Source organism: Narcine bancroftii, chromosome 7 (genome assembly GCF_036971445.1).
Source record: "Narcine bancroftii isolate sNarBan1 chromosome 7, sNarBan1.hap1, whole genome shotgun sequence".
In the NCBI taxonomy this organism is placed as follows: Eukaryota; Metazoa; Chordata; class Chondrichthyes; order Torpediniformes; family Narcinidae; genus Narcine; species Narcine bancroftii.
Window position 1 is genome coordinate 57,519,997 of NC_091475.1, and position 27,879 is coordinate 57,547,875.

General features: G+C 44.6%; 1 long non-coding RNA gene across 1 annotated transcript in view; it reads left to right on the forward strand.

Annotated features, from left to right (window-relative positions):
* Positions 1-26,392, forward strand: part of LOC138739857 (uncharacterized) — a 52,026-nt gene extending 25,634 nt beyond the window's left edge. The window contains exon 3 of the long non-coding RNA XR_011342486.1: positions 26,311-26,392. This is a non-coding gene — a long non-coding RNA (uncharacterized lncRNA). The remainder of the gene's footprint in view (positions 1-26,310) is intronic.
* The last annotated feature ends 1,487 nt before the right edge of the window (positions 26,393-27,879 follow it).

Here is a 27,879-nt window from a genome sequence, read left to right on the forward strand (position 1 = left end):
GGTTCTCAATTGGTGGGCCGAGGCTCCCAAATGACTACAAGTGGCTTCAAGGGATACATGATAATCAGACTCTACGTCTGCTCAAGGGTTTTGCCGTGTGTATCCGTCCTGCCTTTGTCCTCATTTTTTTTTACTGATGGCTTTCAGCTTCAACCCTGCCCTCTCCAGTATAAGTCCACATTGCCCTTAAACTAGTGGTTCTCAACCGTTTATCCACTCACACACCTTCTCTTTCTATCCACAGAGCACCTATGGCATAAGAGTGAGGGATTATGTAAGGTGGTATGTGAATGGAAAAGAAAAGGTTGAGAACCACTGCCTTAAACCAATGGATGATGGATTTGTCTCTAACAGGCTCTGTGTGGGGGATTTATACCATTGGCTCTCCAGACCCATCAGAGATGCATTTTCCAGGTATTTGCTCCTTTTAATTTTGGCACATTCACACCCAGCAGGTTGAGCACATTGACACGCTCTCCTCTGCCTTTCACTAACAGCTCCTTGCTGCGGCATTCCTTCCAGGTCCACGCTGCCGGGACAGCAGGCACTTTGCCAGAACAATCACAATCGTCGTGCTTCCTCTCCCTTCTGTGAGTAGCCGCCACCTCCTCTTAGCCCAATGTTATTTGACGCTGCTTGGCTCCACATTGTTCAGTTAGCCCTTTCATGTTTTGCCCTCCCTTGTCATCTTACACCTCTGTACATTTCTAATCACCCTGGTTACCTTCTATCCAATTATAGAAGTACATCATTTGGTTGGTTACCTCTTTGTCCTGTTCCAGGTTCACCCTACCCACTATGTTGGGCCATCACAGTTGGGCTTCTGCTTTAGTGCCTCACTCTTTCCAGGTCCCCATTGCACTGTCCCTTCACCTTGCCCCTCGATATATTTGCAATCATCTCTAGCAACACAATGCTCTTGTTTCCAATTACTGTTGTAGGTCGGTCAGATTGTCTGTCACTGCCCTGGTTCACCCAACAAGGCCTGTTAGGCCATGTGTTTTTAACCTTCATGCTCCACCTCCCCTTCACCAGTCCCAGGGCATGATATCCCTCCCAGGTCCACTTCAACTCCAGGATGACGGGAGCACATCCATTTTGTTTGAACCAATCATAGTCGTGATTTCTGTTGCGCCTTGGCTGCTTGGTTGTCCATTTGGACTGTCCCTCATTCCTAGTTCACCCTGCAGGGTAAAGAAGAAAGACACCTATGCCTGAAAAGAGGGGACACATCCAACACGCTGGAGGAACTCAGTGGGCCTGGCAGCATTCGTGAAAGGCAAAAGCTGATCAATACTCTGATGTTAATTTGCCCAATATTTATTATAAATGCATCCTAGATTAAAGCTGAAGTTATATGCACAAATCTGATCTTTCCATCAATACAATTAATTTCCTTCCTCTTGTGATAGTGTTCATAAGCAGACAAGTCCGTGGCTCACTGATGAAGGGAACTAGATTGTACTGATCAGATGAAATTCAGGACCTATTTGAAGCAAATTTTCTCTTTTATATTTTGATTTCATTACGAATCCTTGCAGATAAATACTGGATATGGTAAGTTAAGGTTTTTAGGTGACCTGATTGGGATCCTCTGGTTAAAGTGGAGACGAGGAATGATTTCTCCTGAGATGGCTGTGAAAGTTATATAATTATAAAATCTTTTACTGTCCGTGTTTATATTTTGTGCTAATATTTTCTCATAGTCTACCTTCCCTCTCTTTCGAGCTCGCTTCATGGTTCTATGTTTACCCAGTCTTCTAGTTTCTCACTGCTCTTGGTGACATTGTACGCACAAACCTTTAGTTTGATTGTCTTAGTTATTCAAGGCTGGCTGTCCCCACCCTTTTATCTGGAATATACCTTTGTTTAGCATTGTGAACAATCTCTTTGAAAATCCTCCATTGTTCCTCAACTGTCCCTCCATACAGCCTGTGTTCCCAGTCTACCCTGGCCAACTTCTTCCTCATCCCCTTGTGGTTTCTCTTATTTAGACACAACACACTGGTTTTAGACCAAACTATTATGCGCTCCATGTGTGTGAGAAACTTAATCATATGGTGATCGCTCTATCCAAGAGGATCCCTAACTACAAGATCATTAATTTACCATCTCATTGCTCAGGACATGTTCCCTTGTAATATGCTGTTCAAAGAAAGTCTTCACCTATGCATTCTATGAAGTCCTCCTCAAGGTTGCCTTGGCCAACCTGTGTGCGTGTTAAAGTCCCCCTCAATAGCTGCTGTTCCATTCTGCCTCTGGTATTTATTGGTTTATTGTCTGAGCCACTGTGGGTAGCTTATAGACAGTCTCCACCAGTGATCTTTTTCCCTTTACTATTCCTAACCTCTACCCAAATTGATTTAACATTTAGTTTCTTTAATTTATTGCCCTGATCTCATCCTTAACTGAGAATGCTACCCCACCTCCCTTACCTTCCTACCTGTCCTTCCTTAAAACCTTGCATGTTTAATTCTCAATCCTCTGCACCCTGCAACCATGCCCACTAAATCATACCTAGTTTGTGCCACATGTTCACTGACCTTGATTCTAATATCACAGGCATTCAGGTAAAGTGCCCTCTTACCCATTTGCCTCCTTTTGCACTTGAGTTTTAATTCCCTTCTCCTCTTACTTTTCTCTCTTTCAACTTTTGCTTTTACTTTTCCACACTCTTTTACTTTATCCATCCATCTCCAATCCATTGAACCCCCCCCCCCACCACCACTACATTATTTAGTTTAAAGCCCAGACCACACTCTTAGTTATGTGATTTGCCATGGAACTGTGTCCCATCACAGTTCAGATGGAGCCCATCCCCTCTGAATAGATCCTCCTTCCCCAATTTCCCCTGAATTGGAACCCACTTCTCCCACACCAATCCTTGAGTCATGCATTTAACTCTCTAATTTTCTGGACCCCTTGCCACTTTGCCTGTGGCTCTGGTAGTAATCCAGAGATCATCACCTTTTGGTTCTGGTATATACAATGTTAGTCATATGATAGTCTCATCCAAAATGGCTCCTTACAGCACTGACTCTTTGCCAGCAACTCAAATAATCAAATATTCCTGTTCAGAACTTCTAAAAATCAAACAAAAATATGGGAAACGTAAATTCAAACTTACCCGACAACATCGATGTCCTAAGATTGCTGGCAGACCTTGGAGTCGGCAAAATTGGCAGTCTCCATCGGGAGGGACCTTTAAACAGCTCACTCAGGTACAACAACAACACTACGGGAGTTTTAAACAGGCAGAGAATGGGCCATTTAAACTTGATGGGAGTCGCAGACAGCAGATGCTCAGCACAGCTAAACATTGCGGGTGATTTAAAGGAACAGCGCACAGATTATTTAAACAGTGCAGGAACTACCAGCAGTAGACCCACGGGCCAGGTAAAGAAGACCCGACCACGTGGACACAGAAGGGGGGTACGTCAAGCTGAGATGCCAGGACCTGAGGCTTCTGGTCACTACTATCCTCATGGCCAATGTACAGTCCCTGGAAAGCCAACTTGATGAACTTCAAGCTGTACTTCAAGATCAGAGAGACATCAGGGAGAGCTGTGTGATGTGCTTTTCAGAAACAAGGTTAAACGTGGTCATTCCAGACATCGTGCTGACCGTCTGGAAATACCTGGGGAGGCGGCGTTTGTGTCATCATTAATTCACTGTGATGCACAGATGTGACATCCCAGTCCTGCTCCGCCGACCTAGAACATCTGATGATCAAGTGTCACCCATTCTACCTGCCGAGGGAGTTCACTGCCATCACCCTGGTCACAGTGTACATTCTTTTTTTTTATTTTTTATTTTTCACACCATAAATCACAATAGCCATGATATACACTTTTTCTTTTCCACACATTTACAGTGACTTTTTCTCCCTCCCCCCTCCCTCCTCCCAAGCCACCCCCCCACCCCCCCCCTCCTCCCAAGCCACCCCCCCACCCCCCCCCCCTCATCCATTTTAGGTATACAATCTAGGTTGCATTAATTCAGTTAGACAATGTTGTCATTCAACAAAAATACACCAGAAATTCTACTGAGTCCATTCTTTTCTTTTCTTCTCCTTCCATCAACTTAGGTAATGTTTGTTCCCGGTAGGTTTTCGCTATTGTATTTAATGTAAGGCTCCCATACTTGTTCGAATATTTCAATATTATTTCTTAAACTATATGTTATTTTTTCTAATGGAATACATTTATTCATTTCTATATACCATTGTTGTATTTTCAAATTATCTTCCAATTTCCAGGTTGACATAATACATTTTTTTGCTACGGCTAGGGCTATCTTGACAAATCTTTTTTGTGCATCTTCCAAGTCAATTCTAAATTCTTTATTTTTTATGTTACTTAGGAGAAAGATCTCTGGATTCTTTGGTATATATTCTGATGCAGGCTAACATCAGGCTGGCATTGGAGGGACTGAGCACTGTGATAAACAGACATGAGACAGCGCATCCTGATACCTTCCTGATCATTGTAGGAGACTTCAATCAGGCCATTCTGAAGAAGTCTCTGCAAACTACTATCAACATGTCACATGGGAGACCTGGGGAACCAACACACTTGACCACTGCTACACTACCATGAAGAACGCATACCAAGCCACACCATGACTGGACTTCGCCAAGTCTGATCACCTGGCTGTACTTCTACTCCTAGTGTACAAGCAGAAACTGAGGACCACAGCACCAGTGGTAAAGACGGTGAAAGTGTGGTTGAGGGAGGCAGGTGAACACCTGTCGGATTGGAACATATTCAAGAACTCAACCATAGACGTGAATGAATATGCAACAGGTGTCACTGACTTCATCAAGACCTGCCTGGATGAGTGGGTGCCCACATGCCCACCAGGTGTTCCCCAACCAGAAGCCCTAGATTAATCAGAGAATCTGCAACATGCTGAGGGCGAGAATAAGGGTGTTTAAGGCCGGGGATCGGGACCTTTACGAGAAGTCCAGATACAAGCTGTGGAAGGCCATCTCTGAAGTAAAGTGGCAATTCCGGAGGAAGCTAGAGACGGACAGATATATGCCAGAGATGGCAGGGAGTGCAGGCCATTACAGTCTACCAAGTGAGGGCAAACACTATAGATGGCTGTGATGCTTCATTACCTGATGAGCTGAACACCTTCTACGCCTGCTTTAAGAAGAACCAAACAGTGCCAACTAGAATCTCTGAAAAGGCTGAGGACCCTGTGATATCTGTCTCTGAGGGTGACCACAGAACATTCAAGAGGGTGAATCCTCGCAAGGCGTCAGGCCCTGATGGCGCACCTGGCAGGGTACTGAAAATCTGCACCAACCAACTAGTCAGAGCGTTCATGGACATTTTTAACCTCTCATTGCGGCAGTCAGAGGTTCCCAGCTGCTTCAAAAAGGCATCAGTCATCCTGGTACCCAAGAAAAGTAGGGTGGGCTGCCTCATTGACTACCGCCCAGTTGCACTAACTTCTACTGTGATGAAAGGCTGGTCATGGCCAGAATTAACATTTACCTACATAAAGATCCAGACCCGCTGCAATTCTTCCATCACCACAATCGCTCCACACTCAGCAGTCACAGTAACACTGGCTCTCCACTCAGCTCTGGATTACCTCGAAAACAACAATTCATACAACTGCACGAAGCTGATCTTCATCGACGACAGCTCACATTTCAATACCATTATTCCCTCAGTGCTGGTCAAGAAGCTACAAACTCTGGGCCTCTATACCCCTCTTTGCACCTGGCTCCTTGACTTTCTCATTGGAAGACCACAGTCAGTATGAATTGGAAACAAAATCCCCTCCACACTGATTATAAACACAGGTGCACCCCAGAATGCGTGCTTAGCCCACTACTCTACTTATTATACACCCATGGCTGTGTGACCAGGCACAATCCCAATACCATCAACAAGTTTGCTGATGACACCAGAGTTGTTGGCAGAATCACAAGCAGCAATGAGGAAGTGGACAGGAGGCAGTGATGACCCCGATGAACCCAGACATTTTTCTGGACTCAAAACACCATGGATTGAGCAGAGGTTAATGCTGTCTCCATCAAGCCTCCCCCCTTTTGAACCCACCGACCGAGAACGTGGTTCGGGCAGGCGGAAGCACAATTTCAACTCCGCAACATCTCCTCAGATGCCACGATGTTCTATCATGTCATGAGCGCTCTGGACCAAGATACGGCAGCGAGGATGGACGACATCATCCACCACTCCCTGTCAATGGGCAAGTACACTGCCCTCAAAGACCTGCTGCTTGGAACTTTTGGGCTAACTCCCTAGCAACGGGCTTCCGGGCTCCTTCACCTAGATGGGCTTGGGGACTGTAGTCCGTTGGCACTGATGGACGAAATGCTGGCCCTGGCAGAAGACCACAAGCCTTATTTTCTCTTCCGCCAGATATTCTTGGAACAGATGCTGGAGGACATCCAGTTGTTCCTCACAGTTGAAGACTTCTCAAACCTGAGGAGAGCAGCAGACCATGCGGATGCCCTCTGGTGCACGAAGTGGGAGGACAAGGCAGCCCTCAACCAGGTGGCACGACCAGGAGCCAGATGACTGCAAGCCGCTCCCAAGACCAAGCCATAGGAGGGCCAGTCGACCTGGTGTTTCTACCACCCAGCACTAGGGAGCGCAAGCCCATAAGTGGTGCCAGCCTTGCGGGTTTCAGGAAAATGACCAGGCCAGCTGCCATGGATGGCTGTGACGGTTGGCCACACAAGTAGCCTCCTTCATGTGATGGACAGATCCACCGGCCACCGATTCCTGGTGGACACAGGAACTGAGCTCAGTGTCCTTCCCCCCCCACAGCATTAGAGACTCACACCCGATCTCGAGGTCCAACCCTGTGGGCGGCCATCAGCCATACCATCAGGACCTACGGCACCTGCAGGGCACAGACCCAGATTGGGAAGGAGAAGTTCCACTGGAGGTTCGTCCTCGCCTCCGTGGGAGCCGACTTCCTCAGAGCTCACTACCTACTGGTTGACATGAAGGGCAAAAGGCAGGTCAATGCCCGAACATTCCACTCCACCCGACTAGATACAGCAGAAGGCCACAGCCCCGAAATCACCACCGTAGCCACCACCAGGGATGAGTTCAATGAGATCCTCTACGAATTCCCTGCCATCTTAAAGCCATGGTTCAACGCTGCCCTGCCCCAGCATGGGGTCTTCCACCACATCACAACACAGGGCCCCCCACTGCATGTTAGACCCAGACGGCTGCTGCCCGAGAAGCTCCAGCAGGCAAAGGAGGAGTTCTCCAGGCTCCAGGAACTGGGAATCATCCGGCACTCGGACAGCGCTTGGGCATCGCCAATCCATATGGTCCCAAAAATGTCCAGGGGCTGGAGAATGTATGGGGACTACCGTTGGTTGAACGACACAACCACCCCGGACAGGTACCTGGTGCCCCACATACAGAACTTCTCCGCCAACCTCCATGGCGCACGGGTCTTCTCCAAAGTGGACAACGTGGGTAAGACAGCCATTATCACCCCTTTCAGCCTCTTTGAGTTCCTATGTATGCTCTTCAGTCTAAAGATCAAGGCCCAAATGTTCCAGTGCCTCATGGACACGGTTGGAAAAGACCTGGATTTTGTGTTCTTTTACTTGGATGATATGTTCATTGCCAGTCGCAACCGTGATGAACTCAAAGCCCACCTCCGCACACTCTTTGCCTGGCTGGCAGACTTTGGTCTCATGGTCAACGCGGCCAAATGCCAGTTCGGCAAGGAGTCCCTCCAGTTCCTGGGGAACACCATTTCAGCGGCTGGGTCTGCGCTGTCGCTGGAGAAGGTAGCAGCTGTTCAACGATTCCCCAAACCCTCCACCCTAAAAGGCCTCCAAGAGTTCGCGGGGATGGTGAACATTTACAATAATTTCATCCCCAGAGCCATGCGCACCATGCACCCATTATTTGCGCTCATGGCCACTAAAGGAAAGACTTTATCATGGTCAGAGGAGGCGGAAGGGCTTTCATCGCAACAAAGGAAGCTCTAGCCAGTGCCATGCTGCTGGACCACCTGCGGCCGGAGGTGCACACGGCACTCTCTGCTCTCTGTGGATGCCTCAGCTATTGCGGTGGGGGGGGGGGGAGGTTCTGGAACAGTGGCTTGATGGACAATGGCGCCCGCTGGCCTTTTTCAGCAAGCAGCTGTGCCCGCCAGAGCTCAAATACAGTGCTTTCAACCGGGAGTTCCTGGCGCAGTATTTGGCCATCTGCCTTTTCAGCTACTTCCTCAAGGGCAGGCCACTGACAGCCTTCACGGATCACAAACCCCTCACTCAAGCAATGGCGATGGCCAAGGATCCATTGTCCATCAGACAGGAGCGCCACCTTTCGTACATGTCTGAGTTCACAACCAACATCCGACACAGGGCCAGCAAGGACAATGTAATGGCAGTTGCGCTCTCCCATCCAGCTGTCAACACTCTCATGCCCGGCCTGGATTACGAGCAACTGGCTCAGGCACAGAGGAATGATGCAGAGATGCAGGCCTTGAGGACTGCCATCTTGGGCCTCAAACTCAAGGATGTCCAGGTGCCCAGCAGCCTGGACACATTCCTCTGTGACCGTCTCTACAGGCATACTGTGCCCAGTGGTCCCGCCGCACTGGAGGGTGAAGGTTTTCAGTCTGATCCATGACCTTGCTCACCCAGTGGTTTGTGTGGCACAGGCTGAAGAAGGAGGTGGCGAAACTGGCCAGGAACTGTACCAGGTGCCAGACCTCCAAGGTCCAGCGACACACGCGAGCCCCCATCCAGAACTTCAACCCGGTGGTTTGCAGATTCCAGCACATCCACGTTGATGTCGTTGGTCCCCTGCCGGTGTCCAAGGAGGCTCGTTACCTCCTCATGGTGGTGGATTGGGCCACGTCCTGATTAAGGAGGTTTCCGCAGAAACATGCGCAGGACTCTGGTCAGCCAATGGATTGTCCGTTTTGGATACCCGGCGCACATCACTAGCGACAGAGGGGTGCAGTTAATATCTGCCCTGTGGACTCAGATGGCGAAACTCCTGGGGGTCAAGCTCCACCACACCACAGCATACCACCTGCAGTCCAACGGTTCCACAGGCACCTAAAGGCATCGCTTATGGCCAGGCTCTCTGCCAGACTGGGTGGACGAACTACCCTGGGTCCTCCTCCGGATTAGGATGGCACCCAAGGAGGACCTGCAGGCTTCAGCAGCGGAGATGGTCTATGGCTCACCGCTTTCCCTGTTGGGTGAGTTCTTTGGCCTAGACCCTGACACCACGGCCACCGACAAAAGCTGCTGGCGGACCTGTGCAGGCAACTGGCCTCCCTAGCTTCCCCACCCCCAGCACGCCACGGGACCCAGCCGTTTCATCTCCCCAAAGAGCTCGACTCAGCCCAGTTCATTTTCGTGCGGAGGGGACCATAAGGTGCACCGCTACAGTGACCATATGAGGAGCCATACAAAGTCTTGCGGAACCTTAAGTGACGTTGGGGGGGGGAGAGAGGAACTTTTTACGGTGGACCGCCTGAAGGTGGCCCATCTGGACATCACAGCCAGTGCAGACAGCAGTGCCCAAGTGCTGGGGCAGGCTGCCAAAGCGACAGGATGCTTAGCCGGTTCTGGGGGCGGGGGGTGTGGTTGTGTGGCAGCGCACATCCTCATGACGAACCAGCCCCGCTTGTATTGCCACGTGGCGGGGCAGCCATGGGGAAATGGCATCGTCAGAGGTTTCTCTCTGACTCCAGCCTCCCTTCCAGCGCGCACCCTGGGCAGCGATTATGATGTCACAATGAACCAGGTGACTGAGCTCGTGCTGCCCTTATAGGGACGTGCTGAATTTGGATAAAAACAGTCGTTAACGACCCTCAACGTGGTGGCTATGTTTCTCTCACTGCTCACACCGCCACAGGCCATTTATTTTTACCTTTTATTATACCAATGTTGTAAGATGGTTTATAATATGAACGTTTATAATATGATGTTGCCGCAAAATACTGTATTTCATGTCTTCTTCATGACAATAAATCCTGATTCTGATTAAATTAACAGAAGCCTCCTACCACCAACCTTAAAGCCACACTTGTATACCATGCCTGTGAATCTTTCTCTACCTCTCTCCCTTGATCCTCTCTCCTTTCTGTCTCTAACCTGTTCCAGAATTCACTCCCCCTTAAGGCCTCACTGTGTACAGGAGTGGGAGATGGTATAAGAAAGGCATTTGGAAAAAAAAATCTTCTCTGTGGTTTGACCTTTCTTGCTTAACTCTTTGATTCCTTTAGGTAGAACTAACATTTTCCAACCAGACACAAGAGACCAAATTAAACATCCTCCCAAATTCTGCCTTGCGGATTCTATATATTTTCCTACATATTTTGAAGATGTAGAGAGTTGATTTCACCTGAAATCTGTGCGCTGTGCTGTGCCCTTCTCCCAAATTTCAGATGAGATCTACTAAGACACATTCAGGGACCACCTGCAGAATATCAGTGGGCAAACCATTCAAGCTCTAAAGGTGAAATAAAAAAGATCACATTTGCCAACTGAAAAAAAAATGTTCATCTGGATCTCAAATTCCATAATCAAGTCAGTGCTTAAACCGCCAGACTTTATAAAAGAACAAACATCACCTGTCTTCTCATTACATTGAAGCTAAACTCATGAATGTCAATTTCAAATGTCTGCCATGGCTGATAAGAAATTAAAGCTTTTCAGTAATTTCTCCCTTCTTTCAAAATAATTTATTTTTTCTTGCAAATATATTGAATTTTATAAGTAAAATGTTAATGTGTTACTTACAATTATTGTCGACTCATTTTGTTTTGAGAACGGGGTGAAATTCGACAGATGAGGGAAGATTTGTCGTTATAAATTGGTTCAGAAGACAACAAGGACTTTCTCTAATGTATTTCAGGAAAATAAATGACTTCTAAATTAAGCTTCCGACATACATGAGAGGAACAGTAATTTTCCCTTTGTGAACTTTCAGCAATGAAAAGACTATTCACTCTGATGCAAAAATCAAGCTTACATAACATGATATTTGAAATTGTTTTTTGTAGGTCAAAATGGCAAAAAAAATCTTTATTGACTCTAATAAGTATTCCACCCTTTGCAAAATAATTTATGCAGCATATTTCACTGAGTGCCAAGGGAACCTGAGGCAACCAGACACTATATTATTTTTAGATGCAGCAGGGTTTCATTTGTCAGAAAATTGCTTGGATTGACTTTGATAGAGTTGCGCCAAGATCTGTTTGTGACAAAATGGTCAACCAGTATGGAGTAATGAGAGTTCTGAAGGACACACTTGTAAATGAGAGTATCATGGCATTTCACTGCACTTATTCCATGGAATCTATTGAATTTAAATGCTTTTGTTTCTCGCCATGGATAGACATAGCATTAGTGCTGACAGAGGAAATGTTGGCATGTTTGGAGAAACCTTGAATTGATCTGTGCTCATATTTAGCCACAAGAGGAACCATCCAAATGATCGGTTGGTTCTTTGTGATTTCGAAGGAACAGACCATCATGGCAGATAAAGTAGTGATGAGTATATGTAACATTGGTGCCTTTTATAATGCAGTCTCCAGCAGTCCCTCGATAGGTTGTTGGTGGAGTTAGTCTGATCTGTGAAAACTGAACATGTTACGGACCACTTTCCCCAATCATCCTGAAATTGCCCTGTCCACAGTCCTAGTTATGCGATTCACCTGGATCCAGGTCCCATCACAGTTCAGATAGAGCCCATTCCCTTTGGGCAGTTACTTCCTTCCCCAAGACTGGTGCCAATTTCTCTTCTACCTCGTACATCATTTGAGAAACTCAGCAGGTCACGCATCATCCTTAGGAAGTAAAAAGGGCCCTTCATTGGGAATGGTGAGGGACTCGGGCCCGAAATGTCGACTGCCTTTAGTGTATGTATTGCACTAAACATTAGCAGCATCTACAGATTTTCCTGGATACCCTCAATGAATTTCATTTGTACATTGCAGGTGACTCTTACAACATCTAAAGCCTGAAACAGGAATGAAGTAAGCTATTCAGCTCTCAATCCTTCTCCTCCAGCCAACAAGGTCATGACTGCCCTTCTACCTCATTCATCTACATGCCATTTTCATCTGTCCCTTGTCCTTTTCATACTCCTGAGATTTATTGGTCTCTGTACACAACGTATCCAATGACAAGCAGGGAAGTAGAAAGATTCATCACTTTCGGTGAAGAAATTTCTCATTTTTGTTCTGAAGGCCTACATAGAGCCCTTCAATCTGTGCCAAACTATTATTCTGCTAGTCCCAATGACATTCACTTGAGTCACAACTCTCCATTCCCCTCTCATCCCCGTACCTGTTCAAATGTTTCCTTATCTATCAAAATTGAGCCTGCGTTCATCACTTCAGCTGACAGCTCATCCCACACTCTCACCATATTCTCTTCCAAATATTCCCTTTACAAGGTAGTTTTCAAATTTTTTTCCTACTCACATCCATAAGTGCTCTGTGATTAGAAAGGGGTGGCTTCAGGTGGGATGTGAGTGGAAAGAGAAGGTTGAGAATCATTGGTCTAAACCCAATTGTTACTGAAACATTTTACTTGAGAAAAATGGTAATTGGCCCATTTCCTTTGGAGTTTTGAAACTATGCACATAACGAGTCAATTAGATTCAATTAAAACAGTGGTTTCCAAACTTTTTCTTTCCACCCACATACCACCTGAAGCTATCCCTTACTAATCACAGAGCACCGATGGCATAGGGAATATTTAAAGTGGTATGTGAGTGGAAAGAAATAGTTTGAAACTCACTTCCTTTAAACATTTCATCTTTCAACCTTAACCATGTCCTCCAGTTCTGGTTTCACCCAACTTCTTGCATTTCCTCTATCGATACCCTTCATTTTCTTAATATAGGTACTCCCCAACATATAGCTGTAATTTGGACCAAAGGATTGATCGTATCTCAGAATGGATGTATGTCAGAATTGCATACATTTGTAAAAGAAATATAATGAAAAATATAAAATTTACACTGTTCATGTTGTATTTGACAAACTATAACATGGATACAAGGCACTTACCCTGTTGGTCGGTGTCCCGGGGTCTGTAGGCTGGGCGCAGCCATCTTGATTCCTGTGCACCTGTGTGACAATTCGGTTGGAACCTGTGGTTTTGTGTATTGGAGTTCGGTTGGCGAACGTGCGAGAGGTCAAGCCACGAATTCAATAGTGTCAGGGGGCTTAACCCTCGCGCACGTGCCAACCGTACTCCAATACACAACTGTGCACACGCCAACCGAATTGTCGCGCAGGTGCACAGGAATCAAGATGGCTGCGTCCAGACTACGGAACCTGGGGACGGCGACTAACAAGGGAAATACACACATTTTGGCTCTTATGTGCCCTGTATCCCTGTTAAAGTTTGTCAAATACAACATAAACCATATAAATTTTATATATTTTCTTTATATTTTTTAACAAATTTTCGGTCGTAGGTGTGGATGGATAGGTCACAAGTCGAGGTGTATCTGTACAGGCATCTATTGGAGGCTATGACTCTTAGTTCTAGATTTCTTAGAAAGGAGAAACATCCTCTCCATATCAATGCTGCTGATCCCTCAAAGATTTCTGTACCTTTCAATTATATAATCTCTTGTATTTCTAAATACAAGAGAAAACAGACCAAGTTTACTCAATCTGTCATCATGTGACAGATCTGGCATCACAGGGACCAGTCTAGTGAGTCTTCACTGCAGTTCCCCTCTAGCAAGCAGACACTTTTCAGAATAAGAAGTCCAAGATTAAACACCATATTCCAAATGTGATATCAACAAGGTCCTGTGTAATTACAATAAGAGACTTTTAATCATGTACTCATCTCTTTGCCATAAATGACTAAGATCCCTTTTGCTTTCCTACCGTACTTGCATGTAAACTTACAATAAAGTGTATGCTTGATCTCCCAGGTTTCTTTGAACATCAAAATTTCCCAGTCTCAAAATTTCCCAGTCTCTCACAATTTTTAAGCATATTTGGCATTCCTCTTTCTTCATGACCTCACATTTTTACACATTGCATTCTGGCTTCAGAGAAATTCATTCTGTGATTATGGTTCAAGTTTATTATCAATCTGATTGTAGATTGAAACTTTTGGAACACAAGGGTTCAATCAGGCAGACGCAGCATAGTTTTCAAAAGGGAAGATCTTGTTTGACAAACTTGTTAGGATTCTTTGAGGATATAATGGGTGCGGTGGATATTAGGGGAACAGGTTGATGTTGTATATTTGGATTTCCAGAAAGTGTTTGATAAGGTGCCGCACAAGAGACTTATCAGTAAGTTACAGGAAAGTGGAGTCCGGGGAAGTCTATTGGCCTGGATTGAAAATTGGTTGTTTGACAGAAGGCAGAGAGTCGGGATAAGTGGGAGTTTTTCAGGTTGGCAGAGAGTGGTAAGTGGGGTGATGCAAGGGTCAGTGTTAGGCCCACAACTGTTCATCATTTACATTGATGACTTGGAGGAGGGGACAAAATGTGGTGTAGCCAAATTTGCGGATGACACCAAATTGAGTGGAAGAGCAAATTGTAATGAGGATGTGGAGAGTCTGCAGAGGGATATAGTTAAGCTGGATGAGTGGGCAAAGATCTGGCAGATGGAGTACAATGTTAGTAAATGTGAGGTTTTCCACTTTGGCAAGAAAAATAAAAGAGCTGAATATTATTTAATGGGTGAAAAACTACAGCATGCTGTTGTGCAGAAGGACTTGGGAGTGCTTGTGCATGAATCGCAAAAAGTTAAGTTGCAGGTGCAGCAGGTTATTAAGAAGGCAAATGGAATGTTGGCCTTCATCGCTAGAGGAATTGAATTCAGGAGTAGGGAGGTAATTTTGCAACTATATAAGGTACTGGTGAGACTGCACCTGGAGTACTGTGTCCAGTTCTGGTCTCCATATTTGAGGAAGGATATACTGGCTTTGGAGACGGTCCAGAGGAGGTTTACTAGGTTGATCCCTGGGATGAAGGGGTTGACATGATGAAAGATTAAATCATCTAGGATTGTATTCGCTCAAGTTCAGAAGAATGAGAGGAGATCTTATAGAAACATATAGGATTTTGAAGGGTATGGATAGGATAGATGTAGGAAGGTTTTTTGAGCTGGCTTGGGAAACTAAAATGAGAGGACACAGCCTCAAGATTCGGGGGAGTAGATTTAGGACAGAGATGAGGAAAAATATTTTTTCCCAGAGAGTAGTGAATGTTTGGAATTCTCTAACCAGGGAAGTGATTGTGGCTGTTTCATTAAACCTATTTAAAATTTGGTTAGATAAATTTTTACATGATAGAGGAATTAGTGGATATGTGGAGAAGGCAGGTAGGTAGAGTTAGGTCATAAATTAGATCAACCATGATCTTAGTGAATGGCAGAGCAGGGTCGATGGGCCATTTTTGGCCTACTCCTGTTCCTACTTCCTATGTTCCTATGTTCCTAAGTACATCCCGATGAATCAGCGCCCTCTGGTGCTCCGTGCAAAAACATGCAGACACACAATCAGACGTAGCACACATCCAGATGAATGATATATTTGCAGTGTATATATACATAGATACAGGGCCAGTGCCAGACTATTTTGTCCCCTGGGCAAGGCCAACTACTTGCCCCCCCCCAAAAAAATTGATGACCTCGATTTTCAAAAACCAATGTTTTGTAGAAAAAATGAAAAACTTGAAACTGCTAAATTTACTTTAAATTGCAAGAAAGAATAAGGCAAGATTAATGACCTAGAAGATTTTTACAAATTTTGCAGCTCTATTATATTTAACATAATGGAAAATATATTAGTGTAAAAAGTATTTTGCATTAACAGTTAACAAAAGAGTGTATAAACAAAAGAGTGTATAAAATGCAAAAGAAAGCACTAAACAGCACAGCTAATAATGAAACAATTTAAAACGTAATAATGTATCTTTTACCAACAAGCATTGAAACTAAGCACAGGCCTGATGACTCAAAGTGATAGCATTTATCTGCTGTCAAAGCCAAGTTTCCTGTAATTTAATAAAGAGATGTGTTGTGAGTGCTCAATACAGATATTTATTTATAAACCAATTACACATCACAACAAATATATGAGCACGAAGAAACTGATGAGGGAAGACAGGCCCCTCGATAGCAAGGCACACACGATCCCTCGTTCCCATGTGATGCGTGTGCGCGGTGAGCTTTGAGGTGGTCGTGAGAAGAGTGGGAAAAGATACTGTATATTTTTATTTGTGTGTGGCCACCACAAGACACATATAATAAGTTGGTTTCAGTTACTTGCATTTATTTATCTATATTCTATCTGTAATTCACAAGAAAAAGGAACAGACATAGGTTATTCGGCCTATCAAGTCTGTTCCTCAAACCCTTCCTGAGCTAAACTGTTCTCACATCTAGTTTCACGTTCCGGCCTTTTCCCCATATCCTTTGATACCTTGACTAATTAGATACGCTATCAATCTCCTCCTTAAACTCCCCCAACAATCAAGCCTCCACAGCTGTATTATGCGGCAATGAATTCCACAAATCCAAGACTTGGTGCTCGCTTCTCACTCAACCATGGAGTTATTGATGTGTAGTGGAGGATAGTCAATCCTGGTCCTCCTGAAGTCCATGATCAACTTGTTTGATTTGTCCATATTGAAACTCAAGTTGTTATTCTCACACCATATCACGGGAATTTCCACCTCTTCTCTGTCGTGCGACTCATTGTTGTTGCTGATGAGGCCAACGACTGTCGTGTCATCTGAAAATTTAATGACACTGTTGGAGCTGGATCTGGTGATGCAGTCGTGGGTCAGTAGCATGAACAAGAATGAACTGAGCCCACAGCCCTGTGGCATGCCAGTGCTCAGTATGATGGCACTTGAAGCTCTGCTGCCAACTAGGACAGAGTGTGGTCTTTCTGCTAGGAAGTCCAGAATCCAGTTACAAAGAGGGATGTTGAGTCTCAGTGTGGACAGCTTCTCCACCAGCCTCTGGGGATTGATCTTTTTTTGAATGCCAACTGAAGTCGATGAACAGCTGCCTGGCTTATGAGGTGTCGTTCTCTAGGTAGGTCAAGACGGAGTAGAGGGACAAGGCTAAAGCATTATCAATCGAACGGTTTCTTCTATAGGTGAATTGAAATGGTCCAGCATCTCTGGGAGGTGTGCTTTTACATTATATTACATAATGATGTGTTTGGCCCTGAAAACCCTGGACAATGTGGATTTTGCTTCCTGAACACTTTGGGGTGTATTTTATGAATTTTGGACTGCTGGTCATGAAATTCACCTTAAAATTGTCCTATCACATACCATATTATTTATTAGATATAACCTATTTTTGTGATTTCCTGTCATATTTTAACTCTACAAGTATATTAACCACAAAGCAAGCTGTTTTGGTCAGTCCAAGCATGTGTGGGCATGCACTCATTGCAGGTACTCTGAAAACTCATTTTCTGCATTCGCACTCGGACTTCTTCCCTGCTGATCGTGGTGCAGTCAGTGACAAACATGGTGAAAGGTTCCATGGAAAAGCCATATCAAGGCAGCTAGGATCCATCAATGCTGGCTGACTGTTGTTGGACACTGAAAGGCATCAGATGCTGAGTGCAAACAAAAATCAGTGGCAACACATTTTTAGGTCAGTTGAACGAACACAATGTGTCAGCATCATTATGCGATTAAACATGCTAAATTCAATAAAAGTTCATTTAATGTATCACTGACTTCCTACGTGATACAGTAAATCTGAAATTATCTTTTGTTTTCATCTTGAAGTTGTCCATAATAATCCCCTAAATTCTTTTCAGGAAGCAAACCTTTGGAAAAAAATTGTTCTCTAGTGTCATGTTTTGAAAGTGAGTGGAATTAGTTTCAGAGGGCAAAATACTCTGCTCTGACTCTGCTATAAAGTATATTGAAGGGTTAATGCAGTGGTTCTCTACCTTTTTCTTTCCACTCACATACCATTTTAAGTCATCCCTATGCCATCGCTGCTCTGTGGATTGCTAAAGGTGATATGTGAGAGGGAAGGGAAGGTTGAGGATCACTGCTCTAGGTTGTTACTGAAATATTTTGCTTGAGAAAAGATTGTCATTGGCCCATTTCCTTTGGAGTTATGAAACCATGCACATAATGAGTTAATGAGGTACAATTAAAACAGTGGTTTTCAAACCTTTTCTTTCCACCCATTACTAATGCCTTACTAATCATAGAGCACTGATGGTACAGGGATTGCTTCAGAGGGTATGTAGGTGCAAAGAAAAAGGTTGAGAACCACTGGGCTAATGTTTTTCTTGAACCATTAGATCTTTTGTGAAATCATAAACAAGTGGAACACCCGCTAAAAAATTAGAGATAAACACGAGAGTTACAGTGGCAGAGTTTGCTTTGTCACATTGTATCTGGGGAAGGGGTACAACATTTAAAACATGCTTGACTTTTACAATGAAATGTTTATTCAAACAGGCACGGTGATGGTGACCAAAAGAGGAAACAACAGATGGGGCTATTAGAGGAATAAAGGTTGTATTTATCCTCCTTCCCTCCTCTTGCTGCACTAATCATATTTTAAATTTAAATTTTAAATTTAGACCTACAGCACGGTAACCGGCCATTTCGGCCCACGAGCCCGTGCCACCCAATTATCCTACAACCACCCGGTACGTTTCAAATGGTGGGAGGAAACTGAAGCCCCCAGGAAAAATCCACACAGGCACAGGGAGAACATCCCAACCAACCCCTTACAGACAGCGTGGGATTCAAACCCCTGTCTCTGGCTCTCTAACAGTGTGGCGCTAACTGCTATGCTAACTTTTCCACTAGGATTACTGTGAATATTTTTTATCTCATACATTTATTGTCTCTTTTAGATTAATTCACCTCATTTACTATTATAGTACCTCTTTGACTGCAGCAAGTATGAATCTTGGGCATGTGCACATTATCATGAGTCATTCACCAGCAGCTGAGGCAGAAACGGGTTGTCTTCTATATGCTTTCTCTGACTGTCCTTCCTATACTCAGGGTTTTTGTGCACAAAAGGCATGTAATTGTCTGCTCAAGTTTAAAATAAAGGCGATTTACCTTTTATGCTGACGACCAAAAATGTGGATCGCGCGGTGCTTTTATGCAGGGGTGAATCGCAAGCCGGCTTCCAAAGGGTGAGAAGCGCAGTAGCACTGCTGGCCACTGTGACATCAAACATGCATGCCAGGAAGGGAAAGCAGCCTATACTGAAAATGTTGACCGAAGAACACTAGTGGAGATTGGTGCAAGCAGTCCTAGGTCTCCTGCAGTTCTTCTGTGCAATGTAATTGCCCTTTGCGATTTAAAGGCAGAGTATATCTGTCTTTATAAATCACTTTTTTTTTTCATGGGCCTAGGAGATAGGAAGGGCTGAAGCTTCATAATGGGGAGGCCCTGAATCACAGGGCTCTCACATTAGCACCTGGTAGCAACCACATGGTTTGTGTACACCGAAGGACTGCACTGTGTGACAGCTTGGGATTCCTTGCACAACGTGAATGATGCATTGCATGATTATATATATGTTAGAGCCACTTCTTCCACGGGTAAGCCTTCGGTGTGTTGTTTTCACTCAAATATATGTGGCAAATGGATTGTCACAGAATGAAGGCAAAGGCCAGGATTCAGATGTTTGCCAGCAATAACTAGACAAGTGAAACACAAATGACCTCAGAGCTATCAAACAGTACTCACTAAGTGACATGCATTCTGTCACTACAGCTCACGCCATATGGGACCCTGCAATCCTTGTAAAGCTGTGCCCTTGCTCATTATATTGTCTGAATGGAAAAGTAAGTGGGATAAAAGGCAACACCAACACATGCTGGAGAAATTCAGCTGGTTATGCAGCATCGAAGGAAGTAAAGGGTGAGCAATGCTTCGGGCCTGAGCGTTTCTTCCTGGTTACCCTCTACATTGCTCTGGATGCTGCATGACCTGCGGAGTTTCTCCAGCACGTTTGTGTATTGCACTCAGCCCCCACCATCAACAGACCTTCTTGTTTAAATCGATTCAGCTGAATGAAATAAAATCTCTTGGGAATGTTCCCATTTCCAATGTGGCAGTTGGCAGAAAATTGAGGTGCTTTCCAAAATAATTCCAGCTCTACTCCATAAAAAAAATATATTATTTAAATTTTCCGTACATGTAGTTAACAATTAGTTAATATGACAACAGCAGAATTAAAAAGTTACATTACATGATATAAATAACCCCCTTCTCTAACCCCCAATTACCCACCCACCCCCACTTTTAAATAAAAGTACAATAATATAGTAATATAAACTAAAAAAGAAAAAGAAAGGATTACTTTGAGATGCACAACCAAATACACAAGCTTCTATATAATCAATTTAGAGAAGATCTCCACATGGTTCAAGGGAAAGGAAGAAGATGATTACATATTTATGCCCAATGTTTGCATATGCGGGTGCCATATTTGCAAAAATATACCATATTCATTTCTCAAATTGTATGTAATTTTCTCAAGAGGAACGCAACTCTGAATTTCTGCATTCTATCATTTTTGTTTAAACTTATTTTATATTAATACACAAATTTTTTTTACAAAATATACACTAAAGTACAATTAATTCATTTTGACCTCTCCCCTTCCTGCTCCCATAATCCCTAAATACAAATCTTTATAAATCTAAATTTGACTAATTTAGATTTAACATCTTTAAAGGAAAAAGAAATACAGGAGTTAGATGAGTTTTTTTTTAAAACTGATTTGGAGGTAAAGGAAGTTTTACAAACTATGCCTGGTGGGAAATCTCCAGGAGAGGATGGGTTTACTTTAGAGTTTTATAAAGGATTTTATGATTTATTATTGCCAGTACTTATGGAGGTGTTAATGCAAGCTACAGAAAAGGGTGAATTCCCAGAGTAATTTTTCAAGAGCATCCATCTTTCCATACCCAAATGTGAATCTGACTTCCAAGTCGTTGCAATGACTTGTACAATTTTAACAAATATTGATAATTTTAATTTCAGTCTCATTCCCCATTAAAAAATAAATCTGGATTTTGTGGAAATACGACATTTGTAATCTGCTCTAAAAAATTCCCAAATTCCTCCCAAAACTGCCTTACTTTGGGACATGACCATGTTGGATGCAAGAAAGTCCCCACCTCTGGACCACATCTAAAATATTGAGCCAATATGTCTGATTTCCTTCTGTTCAATTTTTGCAGCAAAAGGTATAACTAATGTAAAAAAGTATACTGAACTAGTCTATACCTTACATTAATAGGATTAGTCATACAATCTCAGCATAACTCTGATCATCTTATATAACCATATAACCACTTACAGCACAGAACAGGCCAGTTCGGCCCTACTAGTCCATGCCGTAACAAATTCCCACCCTCCTAGTCCCACTGACCAGCACCCGGTCCATACCCCTCCAGTCCTCTCCTCTCCATGTAACTATCCAGTCTATCCTTAAATGTAACCAATGATCCCGCCTCAACTACGTCTGCCAGAAGCTCATTCCACATCCCTACCACCCTTTGCATAAAGAAATTTCCCCTCGTTCCCTTTATAATTTTCCCCCTTCAATCTTAAACCATGCCCTCTTGTTTGAATCTCCCCCACTCTTAATTGAAAAAGCCTATCCACATTTACTCTGTCTGTCCCTTTTAAAATCTTAAACACCTCTATCAAGTCCCCCCTCAATCTTCTACGCTCCAGAGAAAAAAGCCCTAGTCTGCACAACCTTTCCGTGTAACTCAAACCTTGAAATCCTGTCAACATTCTGGTGAACCTTCTCTGTACTCTCTCTATTTTGTTTATATCTTTCCTATAATTTGGTGACCAAAACTGTACACAGTACTGCAAATTTGGCCTCACCAATGCCTTGTACAATTTCATCATAACCTCCCTACTCTTGAATTCAATACTCCGATTTATGAAGGCCAACATTCCAAATGCCTTCTTCACCACACCATCTACCTGAGTATCAGCCTTGAGGGTACTATTTACCATAACTCCTAAATCCCTTTGTTGCTCTGCGCATCTCAATAGCCTACCATTTAATTACCATCTTCGTTCATTAATTATAATATTCAAATCTATCTCCCACTTTTGTTTAGATTTATATACTCCATGTTTAGGAGTTTCTCTTTGTTGTTAATGCACCTTTTATTTCCAGCTGGAAATAATTCCAAATGGCTGGAGTTGCTGGACGACAGGCTTTTAATACCATAAGACTTGGACTATGCTCCTGTTCTGGCCTGATCCCAGGACTCGTACTGAGGGAGGGACTTGCCTTTATTAGGGTCAGCGGGGGAAGGCAGACCAGCCATACATATGAATCAAACATATACACAGTGCCAATAACCAAGTAACAGTATCCAGTGATGTCTCACCACACAGCACTTGGTTTGCTATGGTCCCCTGCTGAGACCTGTCCACTCTGTCCTCTCCGCCTTCACATCTGATATTAGAAATGTTCAATCACAAAAATGTGACTAACATTGCTCAAAGCTAACCTCCCTCGAAATGATATTTATTCCAAGTTTCTATTGATCTTCAAAATTTCCCACTGATTTGTTCTTTCAATTATTAAACCACCATTCTTTGTTTGATTCACAAGATGCACATTCAAACGAAACAAACATTTTTACAACCTGTTATACATTAATCAATGCTGTTATTTTCAACACATACTGTGAAAAGTATAATCAGAAAACGTCAGCACATTCTCTGAAAAATGAATGATGGCATCTTAATTCCTTAGCTATTAAGTTAGAGACACAGCACAGTTACAGGCCCTTCTGGCCCAAGTGACTAGGATGCTCAATTGCTCCACCTACCAATCCTGTATGTCTTTGAAGCTCCGGAGAATCCAGAGGAAACCCACACGAACGCAGGGAGAACTGTAAGGTAAAAACATCATGAGATAGGACCGGAGAAGGAGTCACCCAGTACTAAGGAGTAACAGAATGCAGATGTGACCTTGTACACTCAAGATAAGCTTTGCACTAACAAGAATGATGTGCAGCAGACTAACAGAGAAGGATAGCAACAGTTTATTCATTGGACAATGTAATGGTATGATAATTTACTAAGTATGTATCCTGAGGTATAAAAAAAACACCACTTGCTGATAACGGCAGAATGCGCCTTCTCCAACTAACACTGTTAGTTGCAAGTGTTACAATCCGGCAATAAAGAACAAAGAACCTTGATTTCGACTCAATCTGGTGTTTGACTCACTCATTCATGAACAAAGCAGACCTAACAGAACAGACAGACTTCTTACAGACAGAGGTGGATTTGAACCCAGATTGCTAGCGCTGACATAGATTTGTGCTACGCTGACCATTGTAGAGAGTCAACATAATTGGTAGAATAAAGGAACAGGATCATAGGAACATAGGAAGTAGGAACAGGAATAGGTCAAAAATGGCCCATTGAGCCTGCTCCGCCATTCAGTACGATCATGGCTGATCTAATTTATGACCTAACTCCACCTACCTGCCTTCTCCCCATATCCCCTAATACCTTTATCATGTAAAAATATATCTAACCGAATTTTAAATAGGTTTAATGAAGCAGCCTCAACCACTTCCCTGGTTAGAGAATTCCAAACATTCACTACTCTCTTGGAAAAACTATTTTTCCTCATCTCTTTCCTAAATCTACTCCCCCAAATCTTGAGACTGTGTCCTCTCATTTTAGTTTCCCCAACCAGCTCAAAAAACCTTCCTACATCTATCCTATCCATACCCTTCAATTATAGAGCTCGTCGAAAGAACCAAAGACTTGTTGATTCAAACCAAGCCTTTTATTAGCAAAAGACAGGAGCTCTTCACAGGTGGCTGACCAGTCTGGAATGATCCGACCTGGCTAGGGACCCAACCCTTTAAGGCCCAGACAGTAGGCGTGGCTAAGCTCTCAGCCAATCGCTGTAAGCACAGTCATTACATACTCTAGATACTGTAACTATATATTGGTGTTAGGTCTGTACTATCACATTCACCCCTTCTTGGAGAACTGACCCTGGGGTGGAAGGGCTGAAGAGGGAGAAGGGAAGGAAAAAAAAAACAAGGGAGAGAATGAAAGGAAGGGGTAGGTTAAGGACTGTAGTGGTCAGGGGGTCTGACCATCCGGCGTGACCGCCGTGGTGCCGGGATTGGGGTCGCTGGAGTTGTGTCGCCAGTGGGCTCGTCGGGTGCGACTGCTCCTTCGCTCAATTCCCCAGCCATGTTGTTGGCAGGGTGGCTCAGGTTGTTGGGGTGCTGTTGATCCTTCTGTTCCGGCACGGGGCCTGGGGAATAAAGAGTTGGGGAAGGTTGGGTTGGGGGTTTGCTGGGCCTACCGCGTCCTGAGCTAGGTCCCGCACCGAAACAGCATCCTCCCGCCCATCTGGGAACTCAACATAGGCGTAATGCGGGTTTGCGTGGAGTAGAGTCACTCAGTCGACCAAGGGGTCGTTCTTTGAGTGCCAGATGTGGCATCGCAAAAGGACGGGGCCAGGGATGGTGAACCATGCCGGTACAATGGTTGCTGATTCGGATTTCCTTGGGAAAAGGAACATCCTTTCGTGGGTGGTGGCATTTGTTGCAGTACATAGGAGGGATCGGATGGAGTGTAAGGCACTAGTGAGAACCTCCTGCCAGTGAGAGGTGGGGAGACCTTTAGACCGGAGAGCTAGTGTGACCGCTCTCCAGATGGTGACATTCTCCCTCTCGACCTGGCTGTTACCGCGTGGGTTATAGCTGGTGGTCCTGCTTGAAACGATACCACACTCCAGAAGGTACTGTTGCAGCTCTGCGCTCATGAATGAGGACCCCCTATCACTGTGGATGGAATTGGGTACCCGAAAATGGCGAAGATACTGTGAAGAGCTTGTATCAATGAGGTGGCGGTGGTCTCTGGGCAGGGCACAGCGAACGAGAAGCGGGAGTACTCGTCGATGGCCGTAAGGATGTAGTTATTATGGTTGGTCGATGGTAGGGGCCCCTTAAAGTCTATGCTAAAATGCTCGAAGGGGCGGATGGCTTTGATAACGTGGTTGGCGGTGGGTAGGTCGTTGGTCGTGGCGGTCGGACCCTAGTGGTCATCAGCGATGGATGCTAGGGTGAGTACCTGGTTGGCCGCGGTGGGTCCCCAGTCGGTCGCGATGGCTGCACAGGCGACGGCGTGGGCAGCGGCAGCAGGGGAGCGGGCAGCGGTAGTGGTAGCATCATCTCCGGGAATGGCTGTGGCTGTGGCAATAGCTGGCTCTACAGTCGGGACCGAGGCCGGGTCGAGTGTTCCGCACGGGGGCGAGAGGCGGGCCAACATCATGGTTGCGAGGGTGGGCTGCCCCTTCTGGGTTCGGCGTCTCCATGACGTCAGGCATTGCCGTGCAGGGGAGCCCTCACTCTCATTGGATGAGAGCTCTGGGGAAGAAGAGTTTGAATGGGATAGTGACAGTTGGGCTTCACACGAGGCACTGTGTTTGCCGGCGGCCATTTTAGACCTACAAACTGCAGCAAAGTGGGCGTTTTTAAGGCACTTCTGGCACCTGGCTTTTCTTACTGGGCACTGGGACTTGCTGTGCTTGTCCCTCCCGCAGAAATAACATTTTGGGTTCGCAGAGGGCAGTGTAGCAGCAGCCGACAGGCTGTCAGTATATCGGGGGGTGGTAGGGTAGAAGGGCACTCTACTCACATCAGAATGTGGGGTCCAGTCCCTAGAGAACTCGTTTGACTTTAAGGCTGCCTCCTCCATTGTGATTGCAATCCGGGCCACGTCCTCTAGTTTTTCTACACCTTGTTCGAGCAAGCGCGGCCTCACTTCGTTCGATCGGAGCCCAGCCACATAGGCATCCCAGACGAGATCGTTTGTGATTTCGGCAGCAGTTTTGTCCACACAGTTACAGTCCTTGCCCAACGCCTTTACTACTTATAAATATGCCCTGCTGGACTCGCCGGGCTGTTCCTTCCTCGACGCAAGCACAAGCAGGGCATGAACTCTGTTCATTGATTGATCATACAGTTCTTTCAGTACCTTTATGGCTGCGGTGTAAGTGGTCTCATCCTGGATGTTCTCGTAGACTCTCAAGGACACCATAGACTGCAATGCTGTTAGACGCTGGTTATCCTCCTCCACCTCAATGAGCCTTAGGAAGTTTTCAAAGTTCAACAGCCAGAACTTAAAGGCTTTGAAGGCTATAGCTGACTGTGGGTCGATGTCAAGTTTTTCTGGCCGAGTCAGACGCTCCATCCCTTTTTAAAAAAATAGTTGTAGAGTTTCTGATTAATGAATCAATCTCTATCAATAGGTATTGAACAGATTCAGAAAGAAGCTCCAATGGTGGAGAGCTTTGCGAACCTGGCATTAGAAGCTACCGTCTTCATTTCAGGCAAGTGATACCGACTATGTGTAATGTAGATTGTGGAGGGTCATGTGACTTCTCCATCTGGAACCTGGTTGGAATGTGCATTGTGGAGGATCATTTGATCTTTTTGGTGAGCCTGCCCATAGGTGAGGCTGATGAGAGATTGGTCCTTGCAGGTCACGTGGACAGGCCCTGCATTTAAAAAGCAGCATGTGGAGTATTTTGCTCTCTCTGTTCTTGCTGCTGCAATGGAGACCATCATTAAACTCCAGGCTGTAGGCCACAGGCAGCTCCGGATGGGCAACTGCAATAACCCCATCCTGGATCCCGAGCCATGGGTGATGGTGGAGACCAGGTTCATTGGATAAATTTGTTAGTTGTAATTAATTTACTGTTTGTTAGTGTGTTGTGCCTGTTGGGGATAGAGAAAGTTGATGGGTACTGTGTGTTTAACACAGGTGTTCCCAATTGAGACTTGAGAATGTTTACCACTGATTTATTTGCACCCAATGTGCAGTTATTTATGTATTGTTGCTGTGTATGTGTCCGTTAGTTGTCACCATTGCTGAACTCCAGGCTGCAAGCCACAGACAGCTCCGGAGGGCCAATTGCAATGGGCCTGTCCTGGATCCCAAGCAGAGACGACACTGGAGATCAGGTTCATATGTATGTATTTTATTTTTTTAAATTTAAATTTTAAACTTACAGAATGCTAAGAGTGCCTTTTGGCCCATGAATCCATGCCACCCAATTATACCCAATTGACCTACAACCCCCAGTAAGTTTTGAACGATGGGAGGAAACCACAGTCCCTGGAGAAAACCCACGCAGACTCGGGGTGAACATACAAACTCCTTACAGACAGTGCAGGATTCAAACCCCTGTCCTGATCACTGGTGCTGTAACGGCGTTGAACTAACCACCATGCTAAACAAGCTGTCTGTAATCGTTTAGTTATGCCATATACCGTGCCTGTGGGTGGATGGGTATTATGAAATTTTAACCTTCATTTATTTGAGTACTTGTGTGTGTTACTTTTACGGATTCCTCTGTGTGTAAATAAAGGCTACTCTTTGTTCATAAGACGTGTCAAGCCTTGAGGGACACTAGACAAAGTGATAACTGTCTGCCTTATAGTACGCAACAGTTAAAGAACTTCATGTATATTACATTCTAAATGAAATAGTACATGACAATAATGAATCCTTTACCTTTGATTCTCTTTGAACCTGTCGAACCCATTCTGAACACAACAGCATGTTATTTCTCAAATTACTCTTGTATTGTATCCTAGCATTTGAGGGGCATTTTCATGGAGGGATGAAAAATCCTCCTCCTCCTTTTGTCCCTCTGCACCTTCACACTGTCTTCAAGTTGCTAATGTAAATCATTTAATTACACCCCTTGTGCTTTCCAAGCACACAGAATTCAACTTGGGTGGGGCTGGGAAGGGATTGCAAAGTGGGGTTCAGAAAAATGAGCAATTGTTGTTGTGTGGAGGAAAGATGGTCT